The sequence below is a fragment of the Chroicocephalus ridibundus genome, chromosome 10, assembly GCF_963924245.1.
Source record: "Chroicocephalus ridibundus chromosome 10, bChrRid1.1, whole genome shotgun sequence".
In the NCBI taxonomy this organism is placed as follows: domain Eukaryota; kingdom Metazoa; phylum Chordata; class Aves; order Charadriiformes; family Laridae; genus Chroicocephalus; species Chroicocephalus ridibundus.
In genome coordinates this window covers 4,314,310-4,340,421 of record NC_086293.1, presented here as the reverse complement: position 1 = coordinate 4,340,421, position 26,112 = coordinate 4,314,310, and the positions used below count along the sequence as shown (strand labels likewise).

At 39.0% G+C, this 26,112-nt stretch overlaps 1 protein-coding gene across 2 annotated transcripts in view; it reads left to right on the top strand.

Annotated features, from left to right (window-relative positions):
* The window catches only part of ATP2B2 (ATPase plasma membrane Ca2+ transporting 2), a 429,063-nt gene that overhangs the window by 109,951 nt on the left and 293,000 nt on the right, over positions 1–26,112 (top strand). The window contains exon 2 of one of the 2 annotated variants that reach the window (XM_063348414.1): positions 575–626. The exons of the other annotated variant lie outside the window; for it this stretch is intronic. The gene's annotated coding sequence lies outside the window, so the exon portion shown is untranslated. The remainder of the gene's footprint in view (positions 1–574; positions 627–26,112) is intronic. 2 annotated transcript variants of the gene reach the window in all.

The following is a 26,112-nucleotide window of genomic DNA, read 5'->3' as shown; positions in this document are numbered from 1 at the left end:
TCTTTGTTGAAAATTTAGTAATCCTGTAGTTAGATTTGTGAACCAAAGAGGTATCTTGATGTAATTCTTGGAAGAATTATTTGTTTTCATCTCCTGCAAAAGTAACTGAGTAAAACATTCATATCCCCTGATTCATGTGTATATTTGTTTACTAGACATTTTTCCCTTCAAAACATTTGATTCTAAGAAAAACTGAGGCTATCAGTTCTATTTAAGACTTACAGACCTCAGTGATACTACAGAATAACTATAAATTGCAATAGGTGTAATAGCTGTTACGTGCATTATTATTATCTTGATGTTTTTTGGAATTGGAGAATTTTTAATGCCTCAATTATATTGGAGAATGAGTTAAAACTTTTTTTTAAAGACTCACTTTTAAGTTTGCAATTGTGGAGTAATACAGAAAAGATGAGGTTAATTTTATTACTTGTGCAATAAAACCATTTTGATCTAAATGAAACCAGATGCTTTAAAATGGTTGGACTGCTTTTTTCCCTGATTCTACATTCATTGTATCTAGTCATAATTTATATTTCCAAAATTAAAATCATTTATTCTTTATTTTTATTAGGGCTTGCATGCTGTGGCACAAAGATTGCGTCACCCTGTGCGCTGTGTTCATGGTAAGCCTTATTTCATCATTGTTAAGTTATACACGTTATCGTTCCGGGGGATATTATGTTAGTTTGTCGGTCTGTCATTTGAAATGATCATAAACACACTGCCCTGACTGTAGTCTTTACCTTTTGTACTGAATTAGTGACAAACTTCCAGTTTTGTACAACATCCAGTGCAAAATTAATTTTAAAAATCTCTGAAGAATTTGATAATGGCCTCAAAGTTTCATTGGTTATGTTAAAAAGTGCAGCCAGCACAGGACGGGGACATTTCTGTAGTTGAAGTAAAGCAGTAGCATCCTCATTCGTGACTGGTCCCCCCGTGACAGGGGGACGCAAACAGTAACACAAAAGGCCCAGGCTGGGGTCCAGGAAATCCCATTCTGTCCAGGCTTCATGTCTTCAGGCCCTTTATCTGTGCTAAGTAGTTCTCCATGGTAGCCAACTTCTTGGCACTTCTTAAAATAACTCGGTTAAAAATATTCCATAAACTCATTTTGTATAGGCAAAATAAGCCCCTGTGCTGCTCCAAAGCAGCACACGTTTCTTCTGTTCCCCTTCTCCTCCAAACATTAGCAAATTACCACTTTTATTATGGATAGGACATGAAAATAAACCAGCTTTTGGAATTAATCACATTTATCATGTTTATCAAATGGTTCCCAACTATGGTCTGTTCTTTTTTTGAGCTGTTAAGTAGAAAACACCTTCTGTAATTCTGGGTTTACTGATCCGTATTTTTAAATTCGTTATTTTTCCTCATGCTTTTTACTGGAAGTAGCTTGAATCCTCATGTGGTTCCACCCCCTCTTTTTCTTTCTGTTTTTTTTTTTTTTTTCCCCCTTCCGCCCTCATAAGTTCTCCATTACCTGCCAGAGGATGTCTGTGCTACTCGGTGACTTCTGCCTCTGAGACCAGAAGTTACTAAACAGCTTTCCCTAGCTGAGGGGATTAGAGATGTCAGTGGAGTGGCCAAGGCTTTAAAGGACACACTCGTTTAATCTTCTTCCCTAGTTCGCTTAAGTTCAGTCAGTCATTGAAAATCTGCCTTATTGAACTGTCAAGGTAATCAATAGACACGTTCAGTTAAGCTGCTGCTTGGTATTTCTGAGAGTCCAGTCACATTTATAAGTGTACTGCTGCTTCCTGAATAAAAATATTTAATCCTAGCATATTCATTGGCTTCTTAATAAGTACACTTACCCGTGAGAATAGCTTGCCTTGCAGGGCCTTGAACAGCCAACGGTGAAGGTTTATGTGCATCTTTGCAGATCGTGACCAAGGACAAGCCCTTGCTCAATTTCATAGCACATTTAATTACTCATCACACTGGAGTAGGAGTTAATGCAAGAACAAAAGCTTAACATCTGTCAGGTCTTTTAATGCCAAAGTTCCTATATTTCCAGATTTTGGTTTGTTTTATACAGTTTCTCCCTCATTTAGCAACTTTTCCATGTAATGCATGAGTCTTTTCCGTAGTCTCCTGTACAACATAGTGGTATTTGGAGCAGTTCTACTATTTTGCTGGTGCTTGCTAGATGTTTGGAACATCTGTGAGGATCTTAGCACTGTGTCTGCCGATTGATTAATCTGGGAAGGCCAGAAAGACAGTTAATGGCTCTATTAATAATTTCACTCTCTTATATTCTCAGTTGTGAAATACTGGACCAATATTTTGTGCTCTAAGGTGTGGTAAGTGTCTTTCACTTTAGTGTCCACCTAGCGGTAATCCACAGCAAGCTTTGGTGATGTTCTCTAAAGCAGGGGTTCATAATTTTTCTTTCCACAATTACTGAACAAGGCCCCAAGCTCGGCATTGCTTAGCCAAAATAGTCTTACAACAAATACAAGAAACCATTGTAATCTCAAGGGCTTAAGGTTACATTTTATTAATGCAGATTGTTTTTATGAGTAAGGCAAGTCTGATGGTATTATTATCAGTCTAATTTTTTTGAACACATTTTGTCAAGGCTAGCACAAAACCCCCGATAAACTGGAGTATAACTTTTCTGATTTTGATGGGAAAACTCATTCTATGCTGTCCAATCTCTCTTTAATGGTTTTGAGGGGGAGAAAATGATGATTAAAGCAGAGTATTGAAAATTCTGCACGCAAAATACTTGGTGAAAAGGAATTACAAATCTAGTGTCAAAAAATCTGCAGTCAGATAAAATTGTTTGGTGCTTCCTTTTGTTTCTAATTTATATTCATAAAAAAGTAGGAAAAAATAGCAATTGGAGAGATTAATCAAAGCTATCAGTACAACAAGAAAACCAATTTACAGTTCATACTTTCAGAATTACCACAGTGCAACTTTTGTATTTGTAGTATATTTGCAAAGAATTCTGTCCTGTATGAAGCCCTGGTGCAAACATAAACAAATTGCCTGTCAGTTGTGAATCGAGAGTAAGTCACACATCTAGAGTCATAAATACACAGTTAATCTTTTATTATCTAAAATACGTCAACTATAGATGATGCTAAACTTTTTTTTCAGTTGACATGCTTGTAATATGGTATCAAACTACTGAGCTTCCTTTGTAGAGTCCCCAGTTTATTTGCAGATCCCCATGGTACTCTAAATTGAACCTGCCGTTATTATTCACCTTTGATGTATGGCTGCTCTGATTAATGTGGTTTGGGCATTGCAATTACTTTGAATCATTTGTCATCTTTTATCTGCTGTAATGTAATTTTTATTAGAATTCTCTTGAAGAATGCAGTTTATATTACTGATTAGAGCAGGAATTAAACATTGGAGAGTGCGGGGAGTTGTTCCTGCATTTAGTAGTACAACCCTTACTGTATGCCTGCCTTATATCCCAGAAACGCTTCTTGCGGCAAGATGTTTTTTTAATTGACCTTTTAAAAAATACTATGTATAAATAAGAGTCATGTAACTTCTGCAGAGATGGGTCTTTTGATTGCAGGTGTTCATAATTAGATTAATTTATGAAGTAGATCAAGCCAATGAAGGAGGATGACGGAGAGCTTATCAAATTAGCTAAGTAGAGCAATTAATCACGACAGACCTTAACTGTTTTGTTTCTGTTTTTAATCATCATCGTGTGCAGCGTGCGGTGTTTTTCAGCTTCCATTAACGAAGGCATTTAATATGAAGCTGCATTTGGTGAGACACTTTCCTTGTTGCCTCCTTGTGACATGCGTGTCTTGGATAGTGTCAGTGGTGGTACGGAGCAGTGCCACAAACGCTGTGCCGCTTTGAGAAACCCGCCGACATTCCCAGTGCACAGAGCAGAGTCCTTCTATACAATGACTTGTGAATTAAAAGAAAAAAAAAAAAAAAAGAGTACAGTATTCTCTGGGAAAATATCTGGGATCTGCCCTAAATTCCTGTATCCAGATAGTGCGGTCCTGCCTACTGGTGTGCTTGCTCACTTCTGTTGTGTATTTACACCAGTAGGTCTAAATGGCATAAATTCTCATCAAAGATAGTACTATATACATTCAGTAATAAGTATCGTATTGGTATAAGCCAGGAAAAAAGTAATTTTTGGTTTTCATTATTCATAAGTTTTTCTACGCTGGACTCTTAACAATGGACTGATTTAACTCCCACATAATTTTTAAATTATTATTATAGACAGAGAAGAGTATTTTTTTGGTGTATTATCCTCTCCAGTACAAACATCATGCAGGGTGGACATGATATTTTATCTAAACAATAACTTGGCAGTGAAAGTGTTCAGTAGGCAGCTCTTCAGAAACCTCTGTGATAACAGTTAGCCATTGAGGTGTCCTTAAAATGATGGTTTTAACAAGTTCTTTTTATTTCTAAGCAAGTTCATTCAATCTGGGGAGTGTTATACATGTTGTTACAAATTTCCTTCTTTCTTAATCTGTTTGCAAATGATCTTGTACTTTTAGAGGGACTTGTTCTGCCTTTTACTGCAGGAAAAAAAGGAAGTTCTGTACGATAGGACAAAGCGTACTTTTTCCTTGTGTCATTTGACAATGAACACCGGTAGTTGTCAGGTTTGGCCCTGACAAATTGGACCAAAGCCCCATGACATTGTCATTGAATACGGAGAAGTGATCTCTCTCCAGACACGACCTTCACAGTTACCTCTTCCTTCTCTTCAAGAGGTCAAATCATTTCCTTTCCCGCATTCACAATGAATCCTACAGCACATCAGAAAATGAGGAAGGCCGAGAGCTAACACTTCTTACTCCAAAGTTAAAAAAAAAGACAAGTTACCCAAATTTGGCAATGTGTGTTTTCTATACTCAAAATTTAGAGAAGCGCTACAGTATGCTGATCTTCAGAGTGATTTTTGTGCTTTTCTTTTTGCTGTATAGCAGCTTTCTCCCCATGAGATAAAAGCTAATTTACAACCTTTTTTTTTTTTTTTTTTTTTTTTTTTTTTAAATATGAATCCCCTTCCTTTGTGTACTCCCTCAGGTCCACTTAGTGAAGTCCTTTAGCGTGCTGTGAGTGTGCCTTAGCCCAATGCCAGAGGACTCTTAGTGGCACCAGGGAAAGGATTTTCTTGGACGTAAATAGCCGAAAGACAGAGGTGAACAGGTTAATACAGGAGCGTGGCTGGCAGGTTCGTATGCAGGAGAGAGAATTATGAACGCTTCCTTCAGCATCAGCACTGAGTAGAATGAGACTTTCCTTAGCATATTTCTAAGTACTGAACCGCCTCATTTAAGCCTGAAGAGCTTAAATGTAGATTTCATGTAAATTCTGAACTGATGATCATTCCTTGCGCCATCAGCCAACTCGAATATTATAGGTAACTTGTACACTATGAGCACCCTGGCACATTTACTTGGGGTGTTTATATTTGAGAATTTTGTCATGACTTAGAGTACTATCCTTGTCCCTGCTGTAAAACTGGTTTGTCCTCTGTAAGTACTCAGACACTTTATCTTAAATATCCAGAAATGAAAATCTTAACCAAGGTTATCAGCTTGTGTCAAGCTTTCGAAATCCCTTTCTAAAATTTGGAGTGATACTTTCATGCCGTTGACACTAAATACTTAAAAAACAAAAATGATCCATGTTTAAGAGTTCTTTTGAAAACTATAGAATCCTCGAACAGCAGAAGATAAAGAGGAGGTATTTGGGTAATTATTACCAGGATTTTTATAGATTGATGGTCGTGCTTGCCTTCAGAAGATAAAGAATAGCTCTAAAAGGTGATGCCTGAGATGTGTAAGCTGCATTTTCTTTTATAACTCTGGAAAGGTAGTCTCTCGGTTGTCTGCTGAATTTCTGTCACTTGCCTTGATTTTTGAATCACTGAAAGTAAGATACAACTTCAGTTTCTAACCAATATGGAACTGCTAAAAGAAGCCTGTAAATAAGAGTAATTAACACCACACACCTCCCCTGTTTGTCTTTTATGCTTGTTTAAATACAGAATTGTTAGGTCTAAAAGCACTGTGAAAGTACTTTAGACAACAAGTATGTGCTTTCAAAATGCTTGAATCTGATCAGTTATCTTCTCCTTGGGAAGGCTGGAGGGCTGGACTCAGCATGACCTGAATTACTTCGGCAGTACCATGAATCCAAGAAATTTTTAATGTTTTCATTTGGTCTTTCTGAACAAGTGTAAGATACCCGCTTGTGACCGATAAATGAATCGATGCAGAGGAAGGAATGATGGATGACTTGTAAAGCTAAACATTGCCCCCGAATAGCTTGTACCTGTGCAAAAACCTGAAGTACAGAACTCAAGGAGGATTATTTTGCTTTGAATAGACTTGAATTAGTTGATTCCTTTATTGCCTTGTCAAACATAAACTGAATGCGTATACTATATTTCACTGGTAAAATACGGTGTTTGTAGCAAAATGTGTATTTCTCGTGGTGTTGGTGTCAAGGTCTGAAACCGCTAATAGTAAGACATTATCTTAGTTCATAAACCACAACTATTACTGCTGATTAATTGGAAGCACAGGTTCTGGATTCACAGGCTTGGGAGTTTTCAGTTTATTTCACCGCTTTCTGTAAAATAAATGGCGTTTCTAAAGTGTGAGAGTCCAGCAGTTCCACCTCTCTGTCAGCCCGTATGCATCGGGAATCCAGACCGCACGGTTTTTAAGTATCTGGTAGAAGATGTCACTGAGAAATTAAGATGCAAGATCAAAAATATTTGTCTAATGATGTGTTTGTGATCATTTTAGATATTAGAATAGATATTAGGAAGAAACTCTTTCCTGTGAGGGTGGCAAGACGCTGGCCCAGAGAAGCTGTGGCTGCCCCATTTCTGGAAGCGTCAAGGCCAGGTTGGACGGGGCTTGGAGCAACCTGGGCTGGTGGGAGGTGTCCCTGCCCAGGGCAGGGGGTGGCATTGGATGGTCTTAAAGGTCCCTTCCAACCCAAACCATTCTGTGATTCTGTGATTTTACTACTGGTCACATGAGTGTGTACTTAAAGCTAGTCCAAGACAGTACCAAAACTCTGAGTTATGCCGCAGCAGGAGCAGATCAGAGTCAAAATTAGGTTCCAGCCAGGCTTTGGTGGGCAGCTACGGATTGCGCTGTGCTGGCTGAAGTGGAGCTGTGTCGATGCGGGCTCGGCTGTGCTGGCTGGCACCGCTTGCGGGCAGGCGCCTGGCTCTGTCAGCTCTGCTCTGTGCGAGGACCTCGGCCGGGACCCTCCCTGCTGCTGTGCCTTCAATGGAAATAGCGACGTCTGTGGGTATCGTAGGCTGGATCTTAGCTGTGAACTGACCTGTGTGCACAGGACTTCTTTGGAGATCAGGTAGCGCTTTTCCACATGGTTAAGTGCTCTGAAACTATTAAATTTCTCAGTGTCTTTCCCCATGGGCGTCCAAAGTAGCTCACTGATGCTATTCCACAGGGCACTGTAGCTTTCTCGCTGATGCAGAATGAGCCTGGTCATGAATTTGAAACTACTTGCCTTTTTAATTTTTTTCCCCAATGATGTAATAGAACATTAAAAATATCACCTTGAAAAAAAGACGTGAGAGCCATAGGAATAGGGAGAGAAGTCGTATTATACTATAATAATGCTATTCTTTTAATTTCATTGGCTCTGTCTGTATTCCATGGATGGCAATGCTCTTCTACCATTGTAAGTGGTAAAGCTGGAAAAGAGGCGATACATTAATGGTAGTCAGGAGTCGTAATCTTTCTTAGCCTTCTTTCCTATAGCATACATGCCATTATTTGCAATTTTGTTTAATACTTATAATATTAAGTTTGGGATAAGTATTTATTATCCCATGGTTAAGTATTCCTAAACTTGCTTTCACAATAGCTTGTGTGCCACAAAAAATGTATTTTGTCCAGGATCCTTAATCAAGGTCGTTGTTATTTTTGGTTTGGTAGTTGGGGTTTTTTCTCCTCGATGAAGAATACTTTTCTTTGAGAACCTTGATGCCATGGATGAAAAGCTGTATTCAGTTAAAGGAGAGCAGAATAAAGTCCTTTTTTTAATGGTTTGAGGTTTATGGCGTGACTACCTTTTTTTTAAAAAAAAAAAACTTACTGTTTTCTATCAAGTAAGAATATTTTTACATTTGCTTAAACACTGCATCAGTATTTCCAGCAAAATACTTCTTTTCCTCAAATTTCCTTTTTAATAAAATACAGCCTCTTTGAACTCTGCGGACCTCACCATCTGTTACTCAATTTTCACTCCATAAAATTTTGCTGACATCTGTTTAATCAAAAATATTTTTATAGTCATGGAGAAATTTAGTTCAAACTTGGTATTATACTGTTCCTGTACGCCAAATTGAAAATATGAAAATAATGAACAGGAACTTATGGGAGAGGAGAGGAGAGGAAAACATTGAACTCAAGTCTCTTCCCGCTGAGGGCACTACTGGAGCCGGGAAGCGCCGGAGCTGTGCTGCGGGCTGTGGGGCTCCGTGTTTCCAGAGCTTGCTGCTGGGCACGGCCTCCCTGGCACAGCGTGGCACACCTTGCCCCAGCCTGGCCAGAGCTGGCTGTGCCCCCGTGGCCGGGCTTCTGGAGCAGCTGCCTGGCTTGGGTTTGGAAAGCCACCGCTAAGCTTATCGGGTTTTGAAAAGCCTTTCTTCATTCCTCGCCTGCTTGCCCCATCTTTGTACTTTCTTCCTTTCTTCCCTTTATCCAGGTGAGGGAACTCGCCTCCACGAGCTTCTTTATGCCGGTGAAACTGTCCTCTCCAGCACAGCTGGGACACCTGTAAGACATTAATGAAGTAATAGAAGTGAGAGAGATGGATGCTCTCTGATTCATCTCCCTTTGGTTTTCCCCTGCCCTCTAGGGTGATACGCTCTCGGCTTTCATTGTTTTTCTCTCTGATGCACATCACATTGAAGTTTGTGGGTGCTATAATAGTCTCTATAATAGACGCGGCGATAGTTATTAGTAAGGCTTTATTTTTAGTCTGTTTTTTTTTTTAAAGGAAATGAGGCATATGCAGTTTCTGTCTATCTGTCAATCTGTTTGTTTGGTTATCTGTCAAGCTTGATTAGGAAATTTCCATCAGTATTGTGATCTGACAGACCCTTTCTGTCTCCCATATGGCATAAAAAAATCCACATAATTCTAAAGTAATAATTTACAGCATTTGATAACCAAATAGCTATATATTTTTTCATTGTGCCACTTGGTTATCATAAATTTTTATCAGTTAAATTGATTTGTTAAGGCATGATATGTTGTACCACATAGTCTTGATTTTGGAGAAGTATCAAAGTGGTGTGGCTTTTCTGCTGTTTATTTTCTCTGTTGCTCTTGGGGTTGGTGTGTAGTGAAATTTCTCTTCCAGAATGATTTAGCTGCAGATTTATGTTCTTTTGCACGCAAACCGAATTGATTTTTATAACTAATAAATTTAGTATATTGCTTTTTAATTGAATCTTCAGCAGAATATACTGATTATCTTGAATTTAATGATGAAGAACAATGCTTTTTAAATTTTTCATACAAATCCTATTATCTGCACATTTAGTATTTACATATGTATTATTAAACTGCAGTTGTTATACTGTATTTTAAAATAACGTTTTCTTCTCTTTCCTGAAGAAGAAAGTCAAGCTTTTTTTTTTTTTTTTTTAGTGATTAGGTAGACAAAATCAATTGAAATGAAACATGACTATAATTTTGTAGTGCTTAGAGCCCGTCCCTAATTCGTTATCCTCAAAGACACTATCTATCACCTTTAAGTTTTCTTTATTCAGAGAGATGTATTAAGGGATGCTTGAAAGAAAAACGTCTGGAAGCATTCTTTGCTTCGCTTAAAATCTTCAGTTTGTTTGGAAGGGATACTTTTCAGCTGGTCTTTCAATAATCCTTGAAATGACTATGTTTATTTCCTTGGGGTTTTCTAGTGGTAGATTACAAGGAGGGAGTTTGTTTTCTGGACATCTTGCAGATTGTTTATGGTGATGATCATGCTGTATAAGTTTAAACTCAAATTATAACCAGAAAAGTTTTTGGCTAGATGTTGAAAACTGAATGTGCTGTTTGTTTTGTGACAGACAAAATTAGATTGCCATCATATTTGCTTATAATGAGATCAGTAAACTAAAGAAAAACAGCATGTCTTTTAGTATGAACAACGTGTGTTGCTCTTTCAAAAAAAAAAAAACAACTGAAAAAATGGCAATTGATTTCTTTTACTTGCATTGATGTGAAGGTTTGGTACAATTGAAAATGCTAACGCTGCAAGGAAACAATGCTTTTTAACCTCCCTGGGTCAGAAGGAATAGCTGAGTGTTGTATCACCTGTCAGTCCCATCCAGGCAGTGCTATAAGTCAGAGTGAAAAATTCTTGCAATTTTTTCTTGCTCAACTCTATCTCTTGCTGACATTGACAACAAACAAATTAAAGTGAAACATGACAGGAAAAATCTACTGGGCATAAAGCATAAACTCAGGCTTCCATTTAACAAAGAATCGAGAGAATAACATTTCACAATGCCTTACTCGTCTCCCCGGCGCGGGCAGGTGGAAGGATCCCAGAGTGTTTCTCCAAGGAGAGAGTGAGTCTCCCAGCTGGTCCCTGCTGGGCAGGTGCCTGCTGCCGCCGCAGCCACAAAGGGAGAGCAGTGTGCTGCATTGCAGGTGGAGCTGCTCTCGTGGGGCGTTCTGTCCTACTCCAACGCCCATTTCACCCACACTCTTCCCTTAGGCTGTCCTACTCCAGTTCTTCTTCTACCCTAATTCTGGTTCTAGTTCTTCCCCTGCTTCTTGTGCTGTTCTGTTTAAGATCACAAGAGATCTTGGAGATGGATGGCTAGTAACTCTATACATAGTGCAGCAGAAAATTGAACAAGAATCATAATGAAAAAGCAGCAGGTTTGTGGGGAGGTTTTTGATTGTGGGTTTTTCTGGTTTTGGTTGGGGTTTTTGGGTTTTTTTTTTGTTTTTTTTTTTAGTTTGACAATAGAAGAAGCTGTCCTGTAGAAACCTTTAGAATGTCAAGTACTGCAGCAATCCATAGCTAGGAGAAGTCAAATAAAGGCAGTGAGCCCCTGCTAACCATACTTTGTCTCCCTAGTGATATGCAGTGGAACAAGGAGCTTATTCAGTGTTGTTCCATGTTGAAACTCTTAAAGACTGTTTTAAGACAAGGTTCCTGGTATAGAGGATCTTTTCATGTGGCTTGAGATAGTAATTCATGGAACATTACCAGCTCTTGCCTTAGAGATGAAACATTTCCAAAATCGAGCCATTGCCAGCTGAGAAAAATAAGCAGATATGGGCAAACCAGAATGTTTCGGTAATAAACACTTTGTTTTATTTTAGAATCGTTTGAGGGAGATGGTAAACAAGCAGAAAGAACACGATAATCCAGCGATCTTGACTGTAAAAACTTTTCGTTTAGGAAGATAAATTCCTGTTTCCTTAAGAATACAGGCTATCAGAATGAAAGATTAAGTTATATCATGAATTAAAACCTAATTAGAAATTAGAAATCAACTGGGGGAATTAAATGGCCTATTATTAATGCTGCAGAAGTGCTTCTAAGATGCTCTGGGGATGAAGACTTTATGATGATTTGTTAGTGAATTGCAGAAGTTAAGAAAAAACTTTAAATTTCATTGGGAATATCTTCCTGGCACTAGAGAATTTTCTCTGAAACAGTACATTTTCAAAGTTTTAGTTTCCAGATATTCAAAACAAACACTTTAATAATTGTTTTCCTAATTGAACTCATTATTCCTGCTTTTAATCTTGGCCAGTTTTTAAGTATCCCCTTTGCATTTTGTATTCATGTAACCCATTTGTTTATAAATGTGTGTTTTCCCTTACCTTTTCTTAATTAACAGCCTTTTTAGACTTCGTGAGTTTTGGGTAAAAAACATGTGTAATGGTCTGCTTCGCATGGTGATCCATTCAGTGAAGGAGTATATTCACTGCCATACAGGGATGCAAGGAAGTAAATTGCTGTAAGAAATGTAGTTTACTGTCTGTTACTGTCGCTACAATATTATTTTTTTTTTATTACTGCTCTGCCATGGCATAAGTTAGCTAATTCTGGTCTTTGGTAGTGGTTTGAATTTCGTGAGGCAGAGATAAATGCTGTTTCCCTGACAGCATTCTTTTGACCGTGCACTGCACAGATGTTTCCTCAATACGCCTGTGCCCAAAGGCGGCAGGTTGTGGCCTTCTTCGGTGGGCTCTTTGAACTGGTTTCTTTGAAGAAACCAATGGTAATACGCTGTCAAAATTGTTAACTAACAGAAATGTACTTTCTTCCCCCACCCAAAGTTTAAAACCAAAAAAAAGTCTCTTAGTTTCCATTCTCCATGGCTTTGTCAAGCCCTAGAAGCAAGTGTCTTCAGATAGGAGAAGGAGGTGTGGGTATGGTGGTTTCTGCTCTGGCTTCCCCCTTCCAGAAGGAGCTCCTCCATAGGAGCTTTTCAAAAAGCTTCCAGGCTTTTAGCCTGTACCACATGTCGCGTTTTGTGCATTGTGTGGTTTTTTTAAAGGCCATTTTTCAAATGAAACTCACTTTTACAACCGAATTCTTTTTATTAGAATTGCTTTCCGGATTCCCACTGCTCCTCCAGGGCACTGCTATAGTCTCTCTTCATAAGCAGGTGAGGAAGAAAAAAAACCCAGCACATTAAAGCCAGAAGTAACCTCTTTACTCTTGTGACCACTCCTACACAGTTCAGCTGTGAACGCCGGTGGTTGAGGGATTCACAGTTAAGTTTACACCCACTGCAGTCGATGTTTCTGCATTTTTCCCCCGAGTCTCCGTTTGTTTATTGTTAGAGGTAGATGCTCAGGTGTTAGTGGGGTGAACTACGTAGGCTGGCCCCGCCATACGGCAGTGCGGTCTCCTTGTGAAAGCAAGCAAGCATAACTCTCTCTTGTGATAGACTGTGACTTTGAGTATTGGAGAATTTGGAGAATAAAATGGCTTATCTGCACGGAGAAAACATCTTGGAAGTAGAATTTAGTAATTACTTTAATATTCAGTTAGGAAGTTTTTCCTAAAAGTGGCACACTCAATCTATATGGTATTTGCTTTGTTGGTCCACTGGTGTTTGAAGAAGCACACAAGAAACTAGGTAGTAAAAAAGTAGAGAGGGAAAATAAGGAGTAAGGAGAGGGAAAACGAAGAAAAGAAATGAAAAAGATTACCTTTTTTGGCCTTACATTGGTCTACTTATAAAATACAGATGTTTGCAGAATGTTCTCCATTTTTTGTTTAATTTTCCACCCCAACCTCGGCCTCATGCTTTTGTCAGATTTGACAGAAATCAATGAATGCTTTTAAATACAAAAATTATTTTCAGATGAGTTAACTTTTATTGAAAAATATTTCCAATTTTAATATTTCATGGCCGATTTTAAAACTTTGTGTTAAAAGTGAAGTTAAAAATATATGCAAAAATATTAAGTGTCCTTTTTCTTTATAAAGTTAACAGAAGATAGAGTTAATGGAAGGTGTTCACTTTACACTTAGATATGGAAGAGAATGGGAACAGTTTTATTTTTTTCTATAAGTAGTAACTTCATGGGATTATAATGTCATATTTCTTGATAATACATAAGTGCTTTTACTCCTACATGTACTTTCACAAAATGTAAATTTAGTGAGTCACATTCAAAGTACAAAGGCACTGGGAGTTTGAAAGATTATTTTGCTTTATGCAGCAGGAACCATTATTTGGTATCAAGTCCCAAAACTTTTAAATCATCAAAGTTACAAAAGTATTGCAATAATTATCGTAAATACTGTGAATAAGCTACTCAATTGATATCTAAATTTAGTTTCTGCAGAGAATTAATAGACACTTTTGTTTTACATTTATAGAATAATTTTAATTAGAAGCAATTAAATAAAATTACATTACTCCAAAGTAAATTGCTGCTTTCCATTTTTTTTTTAAATCTACGTATACTCCATTTGTATGTTAAAGCTCACTGTAATTAACGTTCCACTTGTTTATATGCTATAGGAAGAGCTAGAAATCATTTCAAGGAACGCTTCCACGTAGATGGGTTTTACCGGATCGCAGACTTACCAGACTTTTCTTATTTGCAGCATTTTTTCTCCAAAGTGTTTGGTACTGCCACCCTTCAAGCCGGGATACGAAATTAAACAGACCGCTCATTAAGCTCTGTTTCTAAATCTATAATAATGTTTATGGTATTGTCTGGATGTTTTAGGTATCTAGTAGTTCAAGGAAATACCTGGTGAAAAAACGCTCCTATGAATGTGTACACAGGAAAGGTTTCTGCTGAGATTTTTAAAGCATAGTTATAACAGTGCCTCTGTTAATGCCCCAAATTAAGCTTCTTCCTTTTTCACTAACATGCTAGCAGCATTGTTTTGGCAGAAATACTTCACGGAAAAGATGGTCTAAGGACAAAGTAGTTCCTCTAAAGCTTCTTTCTTTAAGTGCCTTATGACTCAGCTGCTTAACAAAAAGTCAGTGTTTCATTCTGGAACAACATCCACGGATATGAACAATGAACATAAAATAGTATGTGGGATACTTGGAATTCAGTTTTATGATCTGAATGCTTTGGAAAAAATGAATTGTTATCCAAAAGGCGGTGGATAGAAGGAGATGACTTTCTGCTGCCAATAGTTACTATAGCTAGAAAAGGTCCGTGCCAGTCAAAAATGGAAGTAAGCTGGCCCAAAAGTATTGGCCACCACTCTTAGGAGTGTAAGAGAATGTCTTTTGTCACTTCTATCTTGAATTGCATTTCCATCTCCCTGAATGGGGACTGGTGAATGAGCGCGTACATAGCAGGCTGTGGTATGAGCAACAGTATTTCATGGAGGTTTCTACTTCATGGAAGTTTTTAAGTATTCAGGTTAAACCTGCAAGACCTGCAAATGTACAAGAGTAGGTTTACACAGGAAGAAGTTTGTTTTTTCTAATAGAGTTGTCACCGCTGTCTCCTGTTCTCATTCCTTGGGCAACAGACAAACTTTGTATGTTCTTTTGCAAATATTCTATGCAAGTGCCTGCAGGTACCAGTAGTATTAAGATCCAAATGCTGGTAGCTGTGATGTGGGAAATACATATTGCAAGTGTGATCGCAAATATCATTAAATTGGATTTAAAATGACATATTAAAAATAATAAGAATGATTTACATCTTTTTATTTCATTTTTTCATTTTTTCTTTCCTTTGTGATTCTTGACTATCCAAACCAAGAAAGAAAAGAAGAAACAAAAGCAAGAAGAAAAAAGTTTGCAGCTTTTTTTTATTTTGTAGAGTAAGGAACTTCTGATTTTCTTAAAATGAAGCTGAGATTTTTCATGTTTTCTCTTTTGCATTCTCATAGCAGGTTACAGTACCTTTGTCTTCTTGGATCCTATCCATGGGATGCTTCTAAAATTAAGATTAGTAAATTCTCAACTGTTAAGTACTGTTTAGTTTATAACAGCTTTGAAAGTGTGGACCTGGGTCCATTTACTTTTAAGGTAGGATAACCTGCTTCACCTAGAAGGAGAGTATATATAATGATGGTAGGTTAACATGCCGAACATAATGCATATACATATATTTACACTCATCCCTACTTGCTGTGCGCTGTAATTTACTGTTAAGTACAAGATGACTTGAGTTTCAAACATTTGAATAGAAGTAAAAAATACTTGACCCTGGAAATTCTCTTCTTTTATGTCCTGCAACCAATACAAAGGAATTTTGAATTGTGAAAGCTGCTGATGCCTGCTGGTATAATCATCATCTGGCTATAAACTGAAGAGTTTACTGACTAGCTGAAAACATGACATTTAATTAGTTATTGTTGTATTTAGACTACCAGACGTTAAACAGCTATTACATTACAGTTTGGTTTTGAAGCTGATAATTAAAATAAGTAAAATCCAGGTATGTTAGTTGGCAGTAAATCTATTAAAGTAACTTTGTCAGTAGACAGACATTTATTTGAGTGCTATGAACGATGCAGATATTTATCCAGTGCAGTGATGGCTAGGAATCGGCAAGAATTGGCTGTTTACATCATGTCCTAATTAACATTGCTTTTTCCATGACGAGCTGTTACTCAAGAAGATGCAAGTGTGGGTGACACTGCTACAGAAATACCAGTGTGGAAACTTGCTGTGATTTCGCTTTAGTATGTCATTGCCAGGTGAAATACTTACCCACCTTCCTGTCAGAAAAGCAAATTTCAAAGTCTAGGAAAAGCAGCCAAATCTGATGGATATTTTTGTGGTTTGTACTATAGTCTCCAGAACTGGACATAAAAGGTCAAGAATGGAAAAAGTGTTGTTATTATACCACAGTATTGGTTATTCTAATTTATTTAAGAAAAGAAAGTTGTCATGAATTTGTATCTGCCTCCTGCTCTGAATGACAAGGGATTGCTACGTTAAAGACGAAAAGGCTTCTTACAAGGACTGTGAACATCACTTCCTAATATCCTCTTTTACTCCATTTCTCCCACTCTCAGGAATGGCTTGTGCCAAGCTGCATAAAAGAATATATCCATATATCTAACCTGTGTTAGATGTATTCCATATATCTAACTTGTGTATAAAGCACATGAAAAAGAAGCTTTATTACTGTGAATATAAATTGAAACGTCTTTCTAATGTGATTGTGGATGTCCTTGGTGTCATTTATTTTCTGTACCTGAGTGCATTTTGATATTGTAGTGAAATTTACTGTATTTCAGACTATTACAAAACTTAATTCCTGTTTTAGTCACTTGACAGCAATATTTTTTCATCTACTAGTTGCTGAAAAGTCTTTTGCACGGGATTATTTTTTTTCTGCTTTTTTGTTAATAGACAATTTTCCATGGAAACTTTGACTTACTTTCAAATGTTGAAGGATTAGGACCAAAGAATACAATTTTAAATTGATGACTTCTATTCTTGTTCCTTTTCTTCCTGTCAAATTAAATTTGTGTTAGGTATGAAATATCAAGTAAAATTGAAATTTTCTAGATATGTTTTATTCCATATTACTTTCTGTTGCATTTGGTACATGTTACATAATGGGAAATTAAGCAGACTTTCTATATTCGCTTTCAAAGCGTGAAGATTAGCTGCTGAGAAAATGATGGTTAAACATCTAGGCAAATGAAAATTTCAGTAGCTTTTATGTACTGTAATTTAATCATGGAATCATAGAATTGTCAGGGTTGGAAGGGACCTTAAAGATCATCTAGTTCCAATCCCCCTGCCATGGGCCGGGACACCTCCCACTAGATCAGGTTGCTCAGAGCCCCATCCAGCCTGGCCTTAAAAACTTCCAGGGATGGGGCTTCCACCACCTCTCTGGGCCACCTGCTCCAGTGTCTCACCACCCTCATGGTGAAGAACTTCTTCCTAACGTCCAGTCTGAATCAACCCATCTCTAGTTTTAATCCATTCCCTCTAGTCCTACCATTGCCCGACATCCTAAAAAGTCCCTCCCCAGCTTTCCCGTAGGCCCCCTTTAGGTACTGGAAGGCTGCCATAAGGTCTCCTCGGAGCCTTCTCCAGACTGAACAGCCCCAACTCTCTCAGTCTGTCTTCATAGGAGAGGTGCTCCAGCCCTCTGATCATCCTCATGGCCCTTCTCTGGACACGTTCCAGCACGTCCATATCTTTCGTGTAGTAGGGGCTCCAGAACTGGACACAGTACTCCAGGTGGGGTGTCACAAGAGTGGAGTAGAGGGCGGAGAATCACCTCCCTCGACCTGCTGGCCATACTTCTCTTGATGCAGCCCAGGATACGATTGGCTTTCTGGGCCACTAGTGCACACTGATGGCTCATGTTGAGCCTCTCGTCCACCAGCACCCCCAAGTCCTTTTCTTCAGGGCTGCTCTCAAGCCAGTCGCTGCCCAGCCTATATCAGTGCTTGGGATTGCCCCGACCCAGATGGAGGACCTTGCACTTGGCCTTGTTGAACTTCATGAGGTTGGCATGGGCCCACCTCTCCAGCCTGTCCAGGTCCCTCTGGATGGCATCCCTTCCCTCCAGCATGTCAGCCGTCCCACACAGCTTGGTGTCGTCGGCAAACTTGCTGAGGGTGCACTCTATGCCACTGTCCCTGTCGCTGACGAAGATGTTAAACAAGACCGGTCCCAGTACTGATCCTTGAGGGTCTCCATTTGTCACTGGCCTCCACTTGGACATGGACCCATTGACAGCCACTCTTTGGGTGCAGCTGTCAAGCCAGTTCTTTATCCACTGAATTGTTAGTCTATCAATCCCATATTTTATCAATTTGGAGACCGGGATGTCATGTGGGACAATGTCAATGACGCCATTTGCTCTCCCCTTGTCTATTGATGTTGTGACCTTCTCATAGAAGGCCACCAGGTTTGTCAGGCACGATTTGCCCTTGGTGAAGCCGTGTTGATTGTACCCAGTCACCTCTTCGTTATTCTTCTGCCTCAGCAGTGTCTCCAGGAGGATCTGCTCCATAATCTTACCAGGCACAAAAGTGAGACTGACTGGCCTATAATTCCCTGGTTCCTCCTTCTTTTTGAAAAGGGGGATTATGTTTCCCCTTTTCCAGTCAGTGGGGACTTCACCAGACTGCCATGACTTTTGGAATATAATAGAGAGCGGTTTATCAACCTCATCCGGCATTTCCCTCAGTACCCAGCAGCACAGTGGCCCTTAATTTATCCTGTTTATTGCCCAAGCTGCGTGCATTCGTGTAGAGGCACTTCAGCTGGGCTGGCCGTGTCACCCTCTTGTGCGAATCCCCCTTGATTCCCTTGAGGTGTCCTGGTGCATCGTCTCCGGCTTGCCTCAGGGCAACAAGTTGAGAGCCCTTACTAGGACTCCATCCCTCTGCCTCTGACGTGCTGCCCCACTGTTTGTCACAGGCAAGCATGAAATTATTGACCCCTTCCGCCTTCAAATCTAGTTCAAAGCCCTATCAATGAGGCCTGACAACTCCTGCCACAGAATCCTTTTCCCCCTCTGGGATAAGTGCATCCCATTAGCTGCTCGCAGCTCTGGTGCCTCATATACCAAGCCGTGATCGTAAAATCCAAAGCCCTGTCGATGACACCAGTCCCGGAGCCATGAATTGACCTGTTGACTCCTCCTGTATGTTCCCTCATCCATCGCTGATGTCAGAGGAATGGAGGAGAACAGAATTTAATGCCAACCTAATTACCTCTATTTTGATAACATTAAAATAACCACTGTAACATAGAGGAAAGCAGATGAGCTAATAAGACGTTTTTTGGTTTTGTTGCTTAAATTTTCCTTTCATATCTTTTGATAAAATTTCCTCAAGCTTTATGTGAAGTCATCTTACGTTAGTCTGTACTGTGCTGGTAACTCAGGTTGACTTTTAACTTCCAGCTCCCACCTCGAGTTCTTAATGGTACTCAGTTTTCACTTCATCACAAATCATAGAATCATACAATCGTCGAGGTTGGAAGGGACCTTCAGATCACCGAGCCCAACCATCAGCCTAACACTGCCAAAGCCACTACTAACCCATGCCCCTCAGTGCCACGTCTGCCTGGCTTTTGAATTACCTCCAGGGATGGCAACTCCATCGCTTCCCTGGGCAGCCTGTTCCAATGCTTAATAACCCTTTCCGTGAAGAATTTTTTCCTAATATCCATCCTAAACCTGCCCTGGCACTACTTGAGGCTGTTTCCTCTTGTCCCATCGCCTGTTCTCTCTTGTCCCATCGCCTGTTCCTTGGGAGAAGAGACCGACCCCGCCTCACTACACCCTCCTTTCAGGTAATTGTAGGAGATCTCCCCTAAATGAAACAAAATCTGCGTATCAAGCATTCTTTTTGGATCGAATGAAAATACTTCAGGCTCTTCTCATTTCTTGATATGAAATAATTATGTGAACTCTAATCATGTTGCTGCTAGAACAGCTCAAAGTTACCGTGGATCGAGGTATTTTTGAAAGAGGCAAATATGTATACGTCACCATTCCTTCATCACCATTGTCTGCAGTTTTAGGACTTGTTTTTAATGGCCGATAATGAGTGAATTGACTTCAAAATTCAGGGAAGGGAAGTCCTAAGTCTTTGCTCCGAAGCTGCTTAGCTGTCATTGCGAAGGCCACGACTGTTCAGCCTGCCTTCCAACAAAAAGGAGCGTAGAGTTTGGGACTGGGCTCTTTCCTGACACTGGCCAGGCACCACCATCCTGCTGGACTGACCTGGCACAGAAGGTTACAGAAATGGAGAGGTGAAGTAGTTTTTCTGTTTGCCGAAGTTCCTCCTGATAATTCAGCTAAGGACTCCACTCAGTTCATTAATAATCTCTTTTGTAATCAACTCGTCGTGTGCGAAGTGAACTTGACTGTATTTGGAAACATTTCTGGGAAAATTCCAGCCACTCACAAAATCATTGTAATCAACTTGTGTGATAGCTGCAATGAGAAATCAGAGACTTCTGAAGGAATTATAGGAAATCTGTGATGAGAGGACAATCTTTACTAGGAGGAGTGCTCACTCTGAGTCTCATCTTTTACCATTTCGTTTAAGACCAGTCCAGAATTTTTTTACTCTTTTCATTGCTCTGCCACATGTAGTAGTTTCTGAATGAGCATCCGCTTGAACTAAAGGCTCCCCTAATCTATTTCATAGTCAAGGTTAACCTTGGAAGTTCTTTTTGTATTACTTTCTTTTAGACTTCAGCCAGGAAATGAGTATTGAAGGAAAATGAATTTCAGAACAATAGAGGACAAATCTCTAAATAACCACATACTTTATACATCAAGGCATATATAAAGCTATTCAAAAAAAAATTAGGGAAATGAGATTAACTGGTTTAAATTTTCTTTACAGTGATACTGCAGATCAGTTCATAAGGATGGGACCAAATTTAGCTCTCAACAAAATAGCTGGTCACAAAACCAAATTATAGACTAGTCTTTGCATAATTTTATATCTCTAATTTAAGATTTAATCCATTACACTGTTTGTAGATAAATACCTCTTTTTTATTTGTTCAGTCAGTGCTTGTCTCGATGGTCTAATGCAATGATTCCAAGAAAAAAATGGTGCAGAGCTCTTGCTGTACTGTGGCTTCTTTTATGTTCACATTACAGTGCAAAAAAAGAAAAATATCAAATATCCTCCTATGATCACTCAGTGGTTAAGGAGGCAGCTCATGTTCTATTTTCCATGTTTCATCCAGGTCCATGTAGATTTCTCAAGTCTATAGAGGTTGAAGTTGGCTTCCTGAAAGGAAGAGGATACGCCTAATTAATATTCTGACTTCTATAATATACAAACAGTTATGGTGTACTTCTGGTTGCGTAACTCGGGGTATATGTGAGTGTGTATATTTGTATTCTGTTTTTCTGTTAAGCAGCTAGTATTTGTCCAGAAATCATTTATAGAAGCATTGATACTTTCATTAAACCTTTATCTTTGATTATTTTGGGTTTTAATGTATGTGTATATGTCCTGAGAATTCTTAGCTTAAAGAGCTTGATTATGTTCACACTTCTCTTCAAGAATCAGTCTTGCAATTCTGTGCCTACCCCGTGAAAGGCAAACCTCCTTAGAAACGTTCTCACCCTGATTCCCATCCTGCTCTGTTAAGGATGACCTCTTTTCTTTTAGAGAGAAGAGAAATGGAAGCTTTTTCTTGAAGGAATATGCATACACTTATTTTTTTAATCCCTGCATTTTCTCAGCTGTCTCTTGAAACTTGAACCAAGGGGGAAATAAACGATTCCATTCTATTCCATCTCTTGCAATAGAACTCCAGTGTAATCTCATTTGCATGAGTCGGATATATCTGGGTATCCATAATACTATCGTCATATTTCAAACATCATTAATGTCAGATTCTTGATGAAGAAGCAGAGGTTAATATTTATATTAAAACATGCGTATAATATTTCTCTTTATTGCAAGCTTTCCACTCTGGTGGAAATCTATGTGGTGGAATCTTCAACACATGAAGATTCCAAGAATATGCATCTCCTGATGCTGAGGACATCAAGGCTTTTTTTACTAAACAAACAACAGGTGAATTGTTTCATGTGGAGATGCCACATACCTGCTCTAGGATCAGTGGAACTGCTCAGTCTAGAGACTCTATAAAGCACTGTGCAAATACCATTCCTTCTTCCCTGCGGTGTGAGCAGTTTGGGCAAGGCTTGCCGTATTAGGGCTGCGTGAACGTTAGCGCCGAGGGGGAAACCAGCCCTTTCCTACTGACTGGATTTATTCAAGAAATCACTGACAGTAAAACCATAGAATCACTCCCAAATGTCTTGGTTTCCTTTTCAATCAGAATTTAAAGTTGGGTGTAGATAAGATGCTTTCAGTGTTTTAATGACAGTATTTCCAAAATCTTTATACATTCATATATAACCATATAAATAAGGGCACACATGCATATGCGTTGTTCTTTTTCTTCCTTTTTTTTTTTTTTTTCCACTTGAGTATTGCAGGTGTTGCAGTTTAAAGATGTGTAGTTCAGCTTGGTTTGGTGGGGCTTTTTTGTTGTTTGTTTTCTTTGGTTTTTAGTACCACTGCTGATAAATATTCTCATGTGCCAATAGCACTCATGATTTGTTTTGTGGTGGAAAGAAAAAAAAAGTTGCATGACTTAATGCTAGTGATATTTTTACTGTATCGTCATAACATCAAGAAAACGATGGCTCTCGATGCATCAGAGCGCCTGCTTTAGTGTGCATCACAGGCCGACATTTGCTTTGCTGCTGCATAATTGTATAGTCTTTTGCCATCAGTGCCTCTCTGAGTTCGTGAAATCCTGACCACTTGGTGAAGAAACTAATCCAGATAGGAATTTAGGATTAAGGATTAGTCTAGATGTTTTGGGTCTTACAGAAAACACATATTTCTCCATTTTTAGAGTACGAAGAAGCTTTTTTGATGATGGAACCCTTTGTTAGACTTCTGAAAAAGTGATTTCTTACTGCTACTGTTGTGTTAGAACTGATAGGCATTAGGCAGATGAGCAAGTAGAAGCAATTATAGTAGAAGAGCACAGGGCAGAAGAGGCCGGTAGAGCTCAGCTCAGGCATTTAGAACATGGGCAGTACCAGGAAAAGTCTCTGATCCCCGTCCCCCTCCCCCCTTTCTTCCCAAGGAGAAGGACAGTTGCTGATATATTTTTTTTTAATTTATTTTTTTAAAGAAACTTGCAGAGATTTGTGGGATCTCACTGCTGAGATTTTTTTTCCCCCCTCCCCTTGGTGCTAGGCGTAAACTATCCGTCTTTCTATCTTCAGCTTCCCATCTGTTAGCAGAAAGTGATGAGTATGAAGAAAACTGCTCTGGAAAGTAGGGTAGCTTCCCTCACGGCGAGGTGCTGTGAGGGCTTGACAAGTTCATCGTGACCATTTCCCTTCTTTGTCCTCATTGTTCATAATCAGAAAATGGCTTGGTTTTAACCTGTGCAAAATATTTGTCTGGCTAGAAAGAATAAATTATTTTAATTCCCTTTTCTGGGCTTATAATAAATTTAGTTTGTTGAGATTTCTGTTGCATATGTATCATTTCTTGCTGGGTTTCCAAAGAGAAAAGAATCTCATAAAGAGAAATGCTAGGAGGTGATTCATTCCCGAAGCCTAGATTCCTTTCCCGACTTCGTCTGTGCCTGTGAGTGGGGGCAGGGGAGGGGAAAACGCAAAGGGAGAAGATGAAATGAGTGAGAAGGAGCTGCAAGGATGTGGCGGTTGTTGCCCTCTGAAACATTCCGATGAAATCTGGTGGTGTGTCTTCGGGCTCATCCTGTCTCTCCCCACACTCCAGTGGTTCCTGAGTCCCTGGGCCAGCGTTAGTCTCTTTGGCAGGCAGGTAGAGACGGAAAGACATTGACTCCTGACGGCAGGCAAAACAGATGACCGGGGAGAGCGGAAAAAAAGCCCTAAGAAGGCGGCTGATGATCCCCCTTGAATACCAAGAAGCTGCTTGGGAATAAGATCTTATGAAATGTCACTAATTTGTGAAGAAAGCTCCATTTTAATCTTGCATATTATTAGACAGCAGAGAAGCAAGCAAGGCTTCATTAGCTCAGCTAGTCGCAGAGGGGTTTTCCTTGGTTTCTTCCTGCTCTTAGTTGTATAACCACTCTACATTCATAATTTATATTTCCTTAGGAATAGTTTCTTCTCAGTTGCTTGTCCTTACTGGCATTCTTCTCTGGCTGAACTATTAACTTATTTTTATTTAATTTATTTGAACTATTGTTGCTGTTGCAGTAGTATGGAGTACTTTGTATCCTAAGCAGCGAGAGCCATGAAAGTTCTGTAGCTTCCCTAACCGTTATATGATAATGTTGGCAATAGTGGAAATCAGAATTGTACTTATTTTGCATTGAAAGCTTGGATTTTGTTTTGTAATCTCATGTATCTTTTCTGATTCCAGATTTCCCGTTATCTTGTACATGGCCTCTTGAGTACACACTGCCATTTAATTGCAGAGCTTGTTTTCTGTACAAATTTCAATTTCTTTAACAATGCTAACATTACTTTTGTCTATTGGGGAGCAACTTTTCCTACTTTGGTACTGTCCACGTATGCTTTTTAATAATAATGAAAAAACATGAAGCCTTGTTATTTTTCATTACTTTAACACAGATATTTAATAATTCTTTTAACAAACCTGATTTGATTTCCTTTTGTATTTAAAATCATTTAACACCATTATGTGGCTTAATGAAAAAAAAGCTCAGGCTTTTATTTATGGGTTAATCATTTTTTATTTACTTAAAGAAACAGAAAGCTATGTTTTTGTAGTCATATTCCTGAGGCACTGGCAATAGCTATGTATCGTCCATGGTTCAAATCATTCTTATATAGTTAGTGTGGGCTTTTCTTTTTCTTGGTTTATACCATTATTTTACTGGTGACAGAATGGTGTTGTCTGCATTTCTTTATATTTATTAAACAACCCCCCTGTTTTCTACATGTTGGTGTCTTGAGATGTTAAACCCCTTTGCTGATGCCCGATGGTTAGAATGAGAAATCAATGGATTCTTTGAAATTGTAACCGGTGCTTGTTTGGGCTAAATACCTTCAGGTGTCCGGCAGTTGGGTTCTGAAGTCCTACTGAAAGCCAGCGGTGTTTAAATTCCGAAGTGAAAAGGTGAATGTGCTTCACGTGGGTGCTTTTAAAAGCATACCCTTAGCCTCCGGTTCAGTTTCACCTCTGCAGCGATCCTTCCTTGTTACCTGTTTAGGTAATTTAAAACTCCGAGGTACTGGGTCTTTCAGTTCTATAACCAGAAGCCCTTCTGAGCGGTACCTGAGCTGTTTGGACAGGAGCTGCTCAAGGCTTTACCCTCTCTTTAATGGGTGTCCGTGCCACTGGGCCTCTGGGTTCCAGCACGCACGGGAGAGGGAGGGGGCCGTTTGTGGGACCCCTGGAATCTTTTCAGTTCAGACCTTTAAATATAACCTGTGTGAAAATCCTTGAGTTGTGCTAAAATTGGATTGAATACTCTGGAAACGCATACCTGTTTCTGCTTGTCAGCTTAGCCATGGGTTTCTTTTTGTAATTGCATATTGCTCACACATTCCTTTCAGGTGATGGCTCGATATACAAACCCTGTTTTACATCAGTTCTGCGCTTATCTTCTATTTTCTTACGTTGTGTTTTATTTCATATATTAAGCCCTGTGCAATGGAGTGCAAATTACTTGTTTTTAGCAGGCATCAGGACATAAGAAATAATCCAATTTCAGGTATTTAAGATATAGTTTGATATACTGTTTAAAACAGTCCTCTTCTGAAAGTGGTATATTCACATAACGCACAGGCTTGGGGTCATTTGAGGCTCTTACTGTCCTGTATTATGTTCTTCATAATTTAGTTGCAACTTTGTCACCTATGTCCCAAAGCCAACTCACAACAGCCCTGTGTTCCACTTATATAAACTTTATTTTTATATGTAATGAAACTAGACTTCCTACCTAGAGATAAATCTTTGATGCACCCTGACCTGCCTGCATTTCTGTTATCTGTGTCTGCATAATCATTGGCTAATGGTCGTAAATAAGAAAGCAAATCATTGTTGAGAATATTTGCTCAGTGAGCAGGGAAATAACTTTTGACAGCCAGAATATGCATTGAACCTTAAGGCATA